This window comes from Choloepus didactylus, chromosome 10 (assembly GCF_015220235.1).
Source record: "Choloepus didactylus isolate mChoDid1 chromosome 10, mChoDid1.pri, whole genome shotgun sequence".
NCBI classification, from domain to species: Eukaryota; Metazoa; Chordata; class Mammalia; order Pilosa; family Megalonychidae; genus Choloepus; species Choloepus didactylus.
The window spans coordinates 109,992,663-110,005,765 of record NC_051316.1 but is presented as its reverse complement, the minus strand read 5'-3'; positions in this window follow the sequence as shown (position 1 = coordinate 110,005,765).

Below are 13,103 nucleotides of genomic sequence, written 5' to 3'. Positions count from 1 at the left end.
AATTTCATATTTAATCTTACTTTAGTCCATAGGTTGCCAGGTTAGAGCCCAAATGTTCATTCTTAAAGGAAGCTAAATTTAAAAGATTTCCAAATATGCCCCATGTGAATAGCAACTATTTTCTCTTTCAAACTGTTTCTGAAATTTTTTCTTCTTAGATAGATAGATAGTTATGACTCAGAAATCCTGTTTATTTAGTAAAGTTCATAATGTTAAAACTTTCATGTAGGCTGTGTGTGTATGTGTAGACAAACTTAGTAGGCTTATTGTACAGAGAGACTGACACACTAACATTTAATGAACACCATTGTGTGCCAGGGAAATTCTTAAAATGTTAACTTGATTTTCACAACAGTCCTGAAATGTATAATTGAAGGTCAAAAAGATTGTTAACTCTTGGGAGCTTGGAGCCAGGTCCTCTGACTCCAGAGCCAAGAGTTTTATAAAACAAGTACAGTATCAAGTTATTTAAACAGTAAATAGCAAATGTTCAATCCTCAAAATTCAGATTGCAAAGTAGATTTTTGGCTAATATTGTTCAGTTTGGTAAAGAAACCAGTGTTCTGTAAAATCAATTTCACCATCTGAGACATAAGGAAGTATATTAAAAATAGATTATTAATATGTCTTTCTGCTAAGATGCACTGGCAATTTAACTATTTTGCTCTATCCTTTACCACATCTTTTGCTTCAGTTATGAGAAATTTGATGACATATGACAATAATTTCAGAACAGTAGAGAAAACAAATAGAAGAATTAAAACCAAAGATCTTTTTTTGGAAATGCTTTCTTATAAAATAATTCAGGAATGCCAGTGAACTCTTTCTTATTGCATTATTTCACAGGATTACCAACAATATAATTAAATTAATCTGTGATTTTAACTTTTATTAAGGAGCAAAGGCTCATGAGATAAACTGGATCTCCTGGGTTTAGGATCTCTACAAAATACCTTCTATCTTAAGAATTCTTTTTCTTAGGACACAGTGTATGGATTGTAACAGACTATCCATTAAACACATAGACTGTGAAAGACTGGCTGGGTTCAAATCCCGGGTCTACCATTTACTAGCTGTGTGACCTGGGGAAGTCACATAACCTCTCTTGCCTCAGTTTCTTTACCTATGAAATGGGAATAATAATTGTACCTAATACATAGGGTTGTTTTGAAGACTAGGCAAGTTAACATATGTAAAATATTTAGAACAGTTTGGGCATATGTAAATTCTATGAAAATTTCATTAAAGTTCATTCATTTTGTACAGTTTCATCTAGATCATTAACTTGCTTTCTCTGTCTTTTTACTGCTTCTACTTATAAAAAAATAAAATTATATTTATAAGGACTTTTTCAGCAAATCAGTCTCTATGTGACAGAAGTAGCATACAACTTTCTGAAATTCTTGCTTATTCGCAAACCAGAAAAGCCTATAGATCTCATCTTCTTGCTAGCATACCCAGTTTAGTCAATCAGAAATGAACGTAAGTAGAGGACAATTGTGTAAAACAGGAGAAATAGAAATAATTAGCAAAAAGCAAACAAAGATACCCAACATTTACTCCATGTGAAAAATAAATTTCATGCTTTGAAATAAAATATTCTACTCAGAAAAGAATAAGATTAGAAAGGAATTTAGATACACAAGGGACCTGCTGACATTTAAGAAATAGTAATATCAAATAGGTGTTAAAAATCAATTTTGGTAATAAATAGAAAGTACTCAAAATAAAATGCAACAGGATTAACTCAAACAAGATTTTCAGAACCTAGTTTACATGAAAATATTATCATTTTTAAGCTCAAAATTGGCAAAAAAAAAAAAGTTGTATTTGCATGAATGGATAACAAACCAACAATGAATTTGTGAAGACACCTGAGACCCATAGTCTAGCAATTTTCTGGTCCAAAAATCATATCAGATTATTTTCAAGCCTTGATTTCATTGTGGGTATAAATTTGAAGTGTTACCTCCAATGTGAAGAGGCATGACACAGTCTATTTTTCAATTAAAGTAAATAGAAACAACTATTGGGGACTTTTCTATAAACTAGGCTCTTGCCTAACTTCAGTTGCCCACATTAACTATTTTGGGATTATTTGGGCTTGGGAACCATCATTAACTTTTAGTCATTATACAACTAAAAATATCGAGCAAAATTATTTGAACAAACTATTAAGATGAAAAAATAAACTAATGGCTTTCCAGTTCTTTCTTCATTCTTCTACAAATATTTGTTAAAATATACCATATTCCAGGTGCACACTTGTGCCGGTTTGAGTGTATTGTGTCCCCCAAATGCCATTATCTTTGTGGTCTTGTGTGGGGCAGGCGTTTTGGTGATGGTTGGATTTGCTTGGAATGTGCCCCACCCAGCTGTGGGCAATGATTCTGATGAGATGTTCCCATGGAGGCGTGGCCCCGCCCATTCAGGGTGGGCCCTTATCGGTGGAGCTATATAAATGAGCTGACTTGGGGGGAAGAAAGAGAGTGCAGCTGGGAGTGATGTTTTGAAGAGGAGCAAGCTTGCTAGAAAGGAACGTCCTGGGAGAAAGCCGTTTTGAGGCCGGAGCTTTGGAGCAGACGCCGGCTGCCTTCCTAGCTAGCAGAGGTTTTTCTGGACGTCATTGGCCGTCCTCCGGTGAAGGTGCCCGATTGCTGATGTGTTGTCTTGGACGCTTTGTGGCCTTAAGACTGTAACTGCGTAGTGAAATAAACCCCCATTTTATAAAAGCCTGTCCATCTCTGGTGTTTTGCATTCTCCAGCATTAGCAAACTAGGACAACACTCTTCTCATGCTTTGCATACAAAGTTAAAAATGATAAAAATCCTTTTCAGTAGAAGTTCACAGTCTGCTACAGAAGATAAACGCGTGCTCAAGTGTTGTAATGCAGATGATTGTCTATACCAACACACTTACCCATCAATCTAAGAGATTGGTTAAAAACTGGAACTGTCCTAGGCAAATTAGGCACATGGCCACACCCTATTTAAAGGACAAGGGTGTCAGGCATGGTTCTATCAGAGCTCTTATTCCATTTTTCTGTGATATGCTTGACTCTCTCATTCTCTGTGTCAGTTTTGCCTTAAGCTGACTTCTCTCATAATTGTAAGGTACCTGCCAGCTGTTATCTGTACCTCTTGGTTTTCCCTTCACTACAGTGAAAGAGAGATTGTGTTATTACGCAAAATGACCTAACAAAAATCTTAAGCTACCCCCCCCCCCACTTGGGGCATCATTGAACACCATCTGCTGATTGGCTTACACTGTGTCAAGGAAGACTAGAATGGCAAGTCAGGACCCATTGGAACAGGTAGTAAGGATAATCCCACCCAAACTGTGTGGAAGCTGCACAATGGGATGAGGAAAATAGAATTAGAGAGATAACCTTGACACCCACTACACAGAGATTTTCCCCCAAACTGAGAAATTTCTAGCAAGTCGTGAATATGAAAGATTCCAAGTAACCTCTTCCAGCTTTTGTTATTTTTTGAATTTATTGAGATAAAGTCATGCTCCATAAAATCACACTGTATAATCACAGAGTTGTACAACTATCACCATCTAAATTCAGAACATTTTCATCACCCAGAGAGAAACCCCATACCCCTTAGTAGTCACTCCCCATTTCCCTCAAATCCTGGTGACCACTAATCTGATTTCTGTCCTTATTAATTTGCCTATCCTGGACATTTCCTAAAAATGGAATCATGCAATATGTGGCCTCTTGTGACTATCTCCTTTTACTTAGCATAATGTTTTCAAGATGCATCCATGTTGAAGTGTGTATCAGTACTTCACTCCTACCTATTGCCGATTACTATTTCACTGTATGACTATACCACATATGTTTATTCATCAGGTGATGGGCACTTGGGTTGTTTCCATTTTTTAGGTAGTATATATAATGCTGTTACGAACATTCATGTGCAGGTTTTTGAGTAGACATGTTTTCATTTCTCTTGGGTTCACACGTAGGAGTTCTGGATTGTATGGTGTTTTAGTTTCTTAACTGCTAAAACAAATACCAGACAAGAGGATGGCTTAACAACCAGAATTTATGTGCTCATGTTTCATAGGCTAAAAGGCTTGCATCCTTTCAGGATCAGTATCTTCCGGCTGGCTGGCAATCTTTGGGTCCTTTGGTGTTTCTGTTACATGACAGTGCACATAGTGCTGTCTTCTTTCTCCTCTGGGCTCCGTTGAGCCAATACATTCCTGTTGTTAAGCCAATCTGCTGTATGGTATTTGTTTTAGCAGCTAGGAAACTAAATAAATTGTGGATAGAAATATAATTGATTTTTGTATATTGATCTCGTATCCTTAGCCTACTGAACTCACTTATTAATTCTTATAGTTCTGTTTGAATTCATTTGGATTTTTAGTATACAAGAGCTGCCATCTGTAAATAGCAATAGTTTTACTTCTTCCTTTCTAATCTGAAAGCCTTTTATTAATTTATTTTTACCTAATTCCCTGACCAGCCCCTTCAGTACAATGTTAAATAGAAGTGGCAAGAGTGGACATCATGGTCTTGTTCCTGATCTTCTAGGTGAATGCTTTCAGTCTTTCACCATTTTGGATGATGTTAGCTGTTCAGTTTTTCATAGATGCCCTTTATCAGGTTGGGGAAGTTCCTTTATATTCCTAGAATGTTAGGTGTTTTTATCATGAAAGAGTATTTGATTTGCCACATCCTTTTTTCTACATCTATTGAGATGATCATATGGTTTCTGTTATTAATTAGTATGGTGTTTTACAATGATTGATTATTATGTATTGAACCAATCTTTCATTCTTGGGATAAATCTCACTTTGTCATGGTGTAGAATCTTTTTTTGTATGTTGCTGGATTCAGTTTGCTAGGCTTTTGTTGAGAATTTTAGCATCAACATTCATAAGGGATATTGATCTTTAGTTTCTTTTGTTTCTTTGGTTTTGGTATCAGGATAATATGGGCCTTCTGGAATGAATTGGGAACAGTACCCCTCTTAATTTTTGGAGAGTTGGGGAGGATTTGTGTTAATTCTGTAAATACTTGGTAACATTCACTGGTGAAGCCATCTTTGAGCTTTCTTTGAGGCAAGTTTTTCTAAAAAATTTCCTGATTCATTCTCTTTGCTTGTTAAAGTTCTATTCAGATTTCCTATTTCTTCTTGAATCAGTTTTAATAGTATGTATCTTTCTAGGAATTTGTTCTTTTCATTTTTCATCTAGTGTATTAGTCAGGGTTCTCCAGAGAAACAGAACTAACAGAACAGATGAAGAAATTTATTGTAGGAGTCAGCTCACACAACTGTGAGGATTGGCAAGTCTGAATTCTATAGGGCTGCAAGTTGGAAATTCCAGAGAAAATGGTGTTGAATTCCCCAGGAAAAGTGGGCTGGCTGAAGTAGAGATAAAAATCTTCCTTTCTGACTGCTGAAATCCTCAGTTCTCATTTTAAGGCCTCCAACTGTTTGAGTGAGGAAACTCTTCTTATTGCTGAAGGCAAACTCCTTTGTTGGTTGTAGATGTAATCAGCCATAGATGCAACAAACTGACTAATGATTTAAATCCATCTAGAAATCTCTCACAGTAGCAACCAAGCCAGTGCTTGTTTAACAAGCAACTGGACACCATGGCTTAGCAAATTGGCATATGAAATTAACCATCATGTCTAGATTATCCAACTTGTTTATGTACAATTATTTTTAGTATTCCATTATAATCCTTTTTTATTTCTATAAGCTTGGTAGTGATGTTTCCTCTTTCATTTCTTATTTTTAGTAATTTGAGTCTTCTTTTTTTCTTGGTCAGTCTAGCTAAAGGTTTGTCGATTTTATTGATCTTTACAAAGAACCAACTTTTGGTTTTATAGATTTTCTCTATTGTTTTCCTATTGTCTACTTCATTTGTTTCTGCTTTAATCTTTATTATTTCCTTCCTCTGCTTGCATTGGGTTGAGTTTGTTCTTCTTGTTCTGGTTTCTTAAGGTAGAAGTTTAGGTAATTGATTTGAAGGCTTTCTTCTTTTTTAATATAGGCATTTACAGCTATAAATTTCTCTCTAAGCTCTGCTTTAGCTACATCCTATGAGTTTTGATATGCTGTAGTTTTGTTTCCATTCATCTCAAAGTATGGGAATCAGGCATGTTAAAACATCACAAAACTCACCCTTCTTACATAGATTCATCTGTTTTTCTTGAATAAAATCTTCTTGGGTGATTGCAGGCCTTTGGATAATTTCCAAAGTTCTGAAAAAGTCAATTTTGACAATTTTTTCCAGTGTGCCTGTTGCTTTTTTGAAGAAGCAGATATTCAGAGGTTCTTACTCTGCCATTCAGAGTACTTGCCTTCAGATTTTGTTTGGCACACAGCCTTTTTATGCTGGCTAAAGTTTGCTGGCAGTTCTGTTTAACTAGGTACTAGGTGGGGACAAACTGGGTTAAAACATTGATAAGAAATTAGGACACTTAAGGTAGAGTTTTAAAAGGTCCTTGGAAGGCACCATCAATTAATTTTAAAATCTGTTTCATTTATTTTATTTGCTGTAATACCTCACTTCTTAAAAGAAAATAAAATGTTCCTTGACTCCAGGTCCTCTTTACCTAGCTCCCCGTTTTCTGCTCCCCCTCAAAACACTAAAAATATGTGATCTGCACCCACTCCAGAAAAAGCGAAACCACTCTTGTCAAGATCACCAATAGTCTCCTTGTTGTCAAATCTAATGGTCAGTTCACAGGCCTCATTTTATTGGAGATTTTGGCAGGATTTGATATAATTAATCATGTTCCTCTCTTTTAATTCCTTTTTTTTGTTTGGTTTCTATGACCCAAAACTTCTGAATTTCCTCATTCCTTACTAGTCATTTCTGTCTTGATAGTTTCTATGTTGGATTAATTTGTTTTGCAACCTTCTTAACATCTTGTAACATTTTCTAAACATCTGAGTCTCAAATGCCCACATTGAAAGTATCAGAAGATCATTCTGAAATGTATAACCTTTTTCAGAACCACTACAGATACTTATGCTCAAAGTGGTTCACTATTAATGTCATTAATAATATTAATTATCCACGAACAGTGAAAACCAACAGGGATTTTTAAAAGGGGCCACAAATCAATTTTGCTAGAGTCCTGACATTGGTTCAATGTCAACTTTGTGAGCAACTTTCAGCCCTGAAATGGGAAAGTAAGCCTAAAGAATTGTGCTGTGCCAAATGGAGGGTTTTTTGTTGTTGTTGTTTTTTGTTTTTTGTTGTTTTGTTTTGTTTTGTTTTTACCACATCCCCAGAGCTGCTAAAAATTTTATCATTTAAACAATAAATTCACACTAAAATTTAATAACTAGGCACTAGGTGAGGAAAAGTGTGGGTTAAAACATTGATAAGAAATTAGGACAAACTCAGAATCCCCACCAAAAATAATAAGAATTTGAATAATAGTAATAACCTGAGGGCCCCAAACAGTGCATTTCTAAGGTGCATAGTAAGGGGTATCAGTATTTATCTCCAGGATATCACTAATTCCCTGGAACCAGCCCCTTTGATTTCAAAGTTTCCAACAAACTTTTGTCTCACTATGACAGTGTGTAAGTAACAAAAGAAGCTGTTCCAAAATTACAAGTGAGTAAGCTCTGGAGAGTAGAAGTGAAACAGACAAATCCTGAAGGTAAGAGGATGTGCTCCTGTGAAAGGGGAACTGAGTGGTGCGGTGAAAACCTGGGTTACACACTGTCCACTCTGGTTACAGATACGCTTTGTCTCCATGGGCTTTTACTTATGTGGCATGTGGAAGTTCTAACCCACAGCCCCTCAGATGTGACCTTATTTGGAAATAGGATCATTGCAGATGGAAGTAGTTCAGGTGAGGTCACACTGATGCAGGGCAGGAGTTTAACCTGATGTCCTGCTAAGAAGAGAAAGGGCACAGTCAGAAGACAGCCATGGGAAGACGAGGCAGAGATTGGAGTTAAGGTACCACAAGCCAAAGAACACCGAGATGGCCGGCTGCCTCCAGAAGCTAGGAGAGAGGCTTGGCACAGAGTCTTCCCTAGAGCCCCCAGAGGGTTTGGTTTAGACTAACCCTAACCCTAACCCTAACCCTAACCCTAACCCTAACCCTTACCCTAACCTTAATGCTAACACTAACACCAGCCCTAACCCTAACCCTAACCCTAACCCTTACCCTAACCTTAATGCTAACACTAACACCAGCCCTAACCCTAACCCTAACCCTAACCGTAACCCAATTGTGAAAGAGTAAATGTCTGTTGTTTTGAGCCACCCAGTTTGTGATACTTTGTTAGGGCAGCCCTAGGGAACTGATGCAGTGGGATATGTTTCTTGCTTAGACACTGACTTGATTAATAAAAAGCATTGTAATGTACCCCCATCCAAAGACAGACCATTTTTTGCTTGAGGGTGTTATTTTTGATGTGAAGAAAGAATTACGCCTTGTGCTCATACACAGAATGCATGATCTTCAAGTCAGTGAAATTATTTTTTCTGATTACAGGAGCTGCATCACTTGTAAAGTTACATGTTTCTCTTTTTGTTTCCTTTTTATTGCTTAGGTCTAGCTTAAATGTCACCTCCACAGGGAGGCCAGAGGAAGTAACAAATCTAAAGTTGTTCTGTTTTTGTTTCTGGAAAATTTTTATATATCTGACTTTTTGTTGTTGTTGTTTATTGATTTATCTCTATTATCTCTCTCCCCTTTTCAGAACACCAGCTTTACTTCATGGAGATAGAGTCCTTGTCTGTCTTGTTTACTGCTGTAGATCCAAAATCTAAAACTATGCCTGGCATGATATAAATATTCAATGAATGAGTAAATGAATGAATTAATAAGTAAGCACTAAAAAAATTGATAAACTTCCCAGTTTATATCTAATCCTCAAACCAAACCTGGAGTTAGCACATACAAACAGAATATTTATCTGACCAATTTTATTAATGAAAGTAGATAGTAAAATTATAAATAAAACTCTAGAATAAAAATTCAGCTGCAAATTAATAGAATTGCCCATCATGATCAGTAATGTGATTTAAAATTTTCAAAATAGTACAGAAAAACATTTAAAAACTGAATGTCTTTAAAGATTCTTACCTTTAACTCCAGTCCCATTTTCCATATTTTCTCCACCTTTCCTACACCTTCACTTCCCCACTTTGACCAGATATAGTGACATTGCCAAAGTTAATAACATTTTGCACTCTTCATTTACCCCAAATAAAAAATTCTCTGCTTTGGGACAGAAGGGAAGATTGGCGCAACATGAAATCAGAATGACAGACGGTGGTCAGATCATTTAGAGCTTAAGTAATTTTCAGCCTAAATTTTAAAATCAATAGTCTTCCATTTTTATGATTTTTACTTTTACTAATATTCATTACAAAATTGTGTAATCCAACCCATAGTGGTTCTGTCTCTCTCTTTTGCCTGCATTTTTTTTTTTGAATTCCAAACTTTTTTTTTTTTAGAACTTTTCAACAATTTGTTTTTTCAAATTTGAACCATGACTTTCTTTTACAGCTTGTTGTCTGCCCTACACTTTATAATTGCCTTTCCTTTTTCTTCTTAACATATCCCTTGACCATCACACTGATATTTTTTATCCACTTAATCCTATAATTTGTATATCTTCAATTAACTTTTTCAGAAAAGACTACATTGGAAGTAGATTTTTTGAGTCCATTGTGTCTGGGAATGTTTTTAGTCTGTGTTCATACTTGGCTGAACCTATGTTTGTATACTTCTCCCAGAGTTTTAAAGGCGTTGTCCATTTATGTTTTAGCATGCAGTGCTACACAAGTCTGATTCTCATTCTTTTATGGGTTACTGATTTTTCTCTCTGGAAGTTTGGAGTCCCAGGGTTGAAAGAAATGTAATCTTTTTATGGACCAGTTCCAGCTGGCTATATTATAATCTTTTTTGAGAGTTTATAATTACAGAGACCCAGGCCCCATTACTAATGATTCCAATTTGATTAATCTGGAGAAAGGCCTGGAAATTTGTATTTTAAAAAAGTTCCCTTGATGAATCTGAATTGCAGCCAGGTTTGAGAACTAATAATTTACAGGAAGACAAAGGCCTGTCCAGCTGAGAGCCTCTAAGATCATTTTTATTGATCTCACAGTACTTGCAGTGCCATCAGAACTAGGCAATGAATGTCTTCAGCTGAGTTCCAAAGTATAGATTCTGAACAAGGCTTATAGAAGAAAGAGAAAACTTTCTCTCATTTAACAATTATCTTCTAGTTTCAAAATGTAATGACCCAAATCACATGTCAAAGGATAGAAAGGATACATACTCATTAGTTCAATCTTATTTATTTCATCTAAATTCTCTAACCTTAATTATTTTCTGTCTACTTGCTCTGTTACCAACCGACAGTTTTGAGTTAAAATTCCTACTACATTTTCTGTTTCTTTCCATTTCACTTTGAATTCATAATTTATATATGAATTTTATTTATTTATTTTGTACTCTTATGTTGGAATGAGTTTTTTTAAAATTTAGTTTTATTGAGATATATTCATATACCCTATAGTCATCCACAGTGTACAATCAACTGTTCACAGTATCATCATTTAGTTGTGGATTCATCACCAGAAACAACCTTTGGACATTTTCCTACTACAAAAATAAAAATAGAAATAAAAGTAAAAGTAAAAAAGAACACCCAAAACACCCCCCCCATACCACCCTATTCTTCATTTAGTTTTTGTCCCCATTTTTCTACACATCCATCCATGCACTGGAAAAAGGGAGTGTGAGCCATGAGGTTTTCACAATCACACGGTCATACCATGTAAGCTACATAGTGATGCAATCATCTTTAAGAATCAAGGCTACTGGGTTGCAGTTCAACAGTTTCAGATAATACCTTCTAGCTACTCCAATACACTGAAAACTAAAAAGGGAAATCTATATAGTGCATAAGAATGCCCTCCAGAGTGACCTCTCAACTCCATTTAAAATCTCTTAGCCACTGAAACTTTATTTTGTTTCATTTTGCTTCCCCCATTTGGTCAAGAAGATGTTCTCAATCCCATGATGCCAGGCCCAGGCTCATCCTCAGGAGTCGTGTCCTATGTTGCCAGGGAGATTTATACACCTGGGAGTCACTGGACATGAGTTTTTAATGATCCTGTTTGACTACAAAGGTGATTCTATAGTAGGACATCTATTAATATTCCATCTATTAATATATCTCATCACATTGATAGATCAAAAGAGAAAAATCGTATGATCTTACCCAGAGATGCTGTTAAGGTATCAATATACTAATTGGTGAAATAAAAGTATTTCCATTGACATAAACAGGATAAAAATGCCCCAAATTTCCACTATTTAAATACTGTTGCTCAAGTATTTGTTAATGCTATGAGATAAGAGAAACAAAATGTAGAAAAATTATTAATGGGACAAAAATTAGCATTATTTTCAGATTACATTAGTTAATGCCTGAAACACTTAACAGAACTAATGGAAAACTATATAAACTATAAAAGATTTCTGTAATATAACTGGATGTGCAACTGATATATGAAATCCAATAACTTTCCTATGTACAAACAGCAATCATTTATAAATGTAAATAGGAAAAGATGCCACTTACAAAAACAAAAAGGTTAAAACACCTAGAAATACACTAAAAAGAAATGTACATAACCCATATGAAGAAAACATCAAAATATTAATAAGGAATACAAAATAGGACTTAAAAATGGAAACATTGCTTGTTCATGGATAGGATACTTCCATATTATAAAGTTCAACTTTTTTTCTAAATTTATCAGATTCCTCATCCAAAATGGTAACAGAATTGTTGAGAACTAGATAATGTAAATTTGAAATTTATATGGGAGTATGTAGCCAGGAAGATTCTGGAAAAGAAATAGTATAGTAAAGGGACATAGTTCTTACATATTTAAAAATTCCTTAAAGCTATAGTATTTAACATATACTGTCAGTGGCACATAAAAAAGTATAATGGAACTGAACGGAGGACCCATAAATAGATTAAAATACATGCAGAAATTTAGTACATGATAACAGCAACCTTTTGAATCAGCAGGGGAAAGATGGATATTCATTCAATACCTGGGAAAACCAGCTAGCCCATCTGCAAAAAATAAAACTGCATCTCCACCTCATCCCTTATACCAAAATAAGCTCCAGATGAATCAAAGATTTAAATATAAACAATAAAATCCTCAAATTACTAAAAGAAAACTTGGAATATTTAAAATCTATTCTTGCATTGGGAAAGACTATTCTAAGCAAGAATCAAAACACAGGAAAAGTGATAATTTTAATTTCACAGAAAATACTCCAAAATTCTATATGCAGTCAAAAGTCCAAATGACCAATTATATAATAAATGGAGGAATGATTTGCTTATTATGTAAAGAACTCATATAAGCAGAAGACCAACAATCCCAATAGAAATATTCACAAAAGACAAAAACAGGCAGGTCACAGAAAAAAGAAATACGGTTGTCTCACAAACATACAAGAAGACGGTCAAACTTACTCATAATTAAAACAATCTGTCAGGGGTTTGTTCTGTGGCTACTTGTTGAATTGTGGTTTGGGGGCTATCACCTTTTTGTGTGTATGTTATTTTTTCACAATAAGGGAAAGGCTAAGGCTGTGGTGCTGTAACTCATGGCAACTTTGGAGATTTCCTGTATGACTGCTTGTTGAAGCATACTTTGAAAGATATTATCTTTTTTGTACATATGTTACATTTCACAATGAGGAAATAATTGAAACTGTGGAAATGTAATCTATAATATTCTTTGAAATTTGTTCTCTAACTACTTGTTAAATTTCACTTGGAAAGTTATCACTTCTATGTATATATGTTATATTCTACAATAAAAATTTTGATAAAAATATATTAATAAAGCTTTTCCTGGATACTAAAAAAAAAAATCAGATTGGCAGAAATTAAAGTTTGAAATTCCTCAGTGTTAGTGAGTGTATGGGGAAATAGTCACTCTCACACATCTTTGGAATGAAATTTGGCCATAGTGGTCAAAAATTTAAATGCACATATCCTTTAACCCAATAATTAAGCTATTAAGCTATTCTTAGATGTAATCATAAA